Below are 2,460 nucleotides of genomic sequence, written 5' to 3'. Positions count from 1 at the left end.
TCATCCCACAAGTCTTCTGGTCTTCAATGTATATTGAAAACAATTCATGTTCAATGCATCAAATCTGCTTTTGAGATGGATTCTAAATTTAGGTGGAATATAATCAGGGTCATGTTGTGGCTCTTGTGGATTTGTTTTAATTTTCTTCATGTTCCACCAGAACTTGCAATTGATGGTCTGTTCCATAGTAAGTCTCTGGCCTTTGACAGATGATATTGAGCTTCTCCATCGTCTTTTCCTACAGATAAAGACAATTTGATTCCCTTGTATTCTATCTTGTGAGATCCATATGTACAATCACTGTATACGTTTTGAAAAAAAATCTATTTCCAGTGAAGAAATCATTGGTCTTACAAACTTCTATCATGTGATATCCAGCATAATTTCTATCACCAAGGACATATTTTCCAATTATTGATCCTTCCTCTTTGTTTCCAACTCTCACATTCCAATTACCAGTAATTATCAAAGTTTCTTGACTGCATGCTTGATTATTCTTAGACTGTGGAAGTTGGTAGAATTCTTCAATTTTCTCATCATTGGCTTTGGTGGGTGGTACTTAAATTTGGATAATGGTTCTAGTAACTGGTGCTCCTTGCAGGCATATAGATACTGTTCTATCACATACAACATTGTATATCAAGATAGATCTTGAAATGTTCTTTTTGATGATGAAGGTGACACCATTCCTCTTCAATTTGTCATTTCTTGCATAGTAAACCATATGATTGTCCAATTCAAAATGGTCAATGCCTGTCCATTTCAGCTCACTATGGCCTAGGATATCAATATTTATGCATTCCATTTCATTTTTACAACTATAATTTTCCTAGATTCATACTTTTTTCAATCTACATTTAAATTATTAATGGATGTTAACAGTTATGTCTTCTCATGGCCCATCATCAAATAGAGATTTGCTCCATTCACATCACTGATGTCCACTCAACTTTGAGTAGTCAGCTCTTCCATTGTTTTATTTTGAATGTCTTCCAACTTGAGGGACTTGACATCAGGAACTATACCTGACAGTGTTTCACTGCTATTCATAAAGATTTTAGAGGCTATTTCCTTAGAAGTGGACTTTCTATTTCTTCTTTCTAGTGGGTTCTTATTCTGGAAGTTCCACTGAAACTTGTCCAACATGGGTGACCCTGCTTTTATTTGAAAGACCTGTGGCATAGCTTCCAGCACCACAGCAACACACAGCCATTAAACACTACAGACTGACATGCGGGGTGTATTTATATTATAGTAATATCTTTTATATTGTAGTAAGAGGTCTCCTTTAGAGTATACATTTTTTTCCTCCTCTTTGACAATGAATCCTGGACTCCCAAATCTCCTACATTAACCCAGGATCTTAAAACATCACACTTTCTGCTTCAATTGTTGTTTTTAAAATGGTATTTAGCCTAGTAGGGGAGATGAATCTCTCCAGTGTTCTTGGTGCAATTGGAGTAGCCACTGCAGCTCCTAGGATTCTGAAAGGTCAAGCTTCCTCTCTGGATATTTTATATTACAGTAATTATCTCCCTTGGTTTCTCCTCCTGTAAGTACTGTTCTCAAACTTCACTGAGTCCTGACCTGCTAACCCAGCACTGTTGGTACCTAATTTGTAATATCAAGTGTAATAGAATAGTTGCACAAAATAGTATTGTACAGAGACCCAGAGTGACCAAACCTCCAGGAATAAGAAAACTGAAAAGCAGTAAGAATAACAAACACATTTCCATCTTTGAATTCTTGGTACTTGGATGTCAAAGCAGTCATGAGAAGGATAGCAGACACTTATGGATCCTGATGTATGCATCCCAATAATAGTCTGATTCCACCATCAAGAAATGAAATAGTTTAACATTGTTACAAAAAATAGTTTAACTATTATTTTACACCACCTTATCTCAGTGGTCCTTTTTCATTTTTAACCATGAACTAACATGATTACTTTGGACATATCAATAGGAAAGATCAATTCCTAGAAAATAACATCTTCTTTACTATACTTGCTGTTATTATGTGCTGTGGAGTTGGTTCTGACTCATAGCAACCCTGTACAGGGTTTCCAAGGCAATAAATCTTTATGTGAGTAGCCAGCCTCATCTTTCTCTCACAGAACAGCTAGTAGTTTCGAACTGCTGACTGTGAGATTAGCAGCCCGATTCATAACCACTAGACTACCAGAGCTCCTATACTATAGTTGTTGTTGTTGTTGTTGTTGTTGTTGTTGTTGTTAAGTGCCATCGAGTCAATTCTGACCCATAGCAACCCTATGTAGGGTTTACAAGGAGCAGCTGGTGAGCTTGAACCACCAGCCTTGCAGTTCAAACAACTTTGCAGTCTGATGCATTAGCTCACAGCACCACACCAGAACTCCCCGATTATTATATACTATAATTGTTGTTGTTGTTTAGTGCCATGGAGTCGGTTCCGACTCATAGCGACCCTGCACAGGGTTTC

Source organism: Chrysochloris asiatica, unplaced genomic scaffold (genome assembly GCF_000296735.1).
Source record: "Chrysochloris asiatica unplaced genomic scaffold, ChrAsi1.0 scaffold00070, whole genome shotgun sequence".
NCBI lineage: Eukaryota > Metazoa > Chordata > Mammalia > Afrosoricida > Chrysochloridae > Chrysochloris > Chrysochloris asiatica.
The sequence above is the reverse complement of the archived record's forward strand: the minus strand, read 5'-3'. Positions refer to the sequence as shown.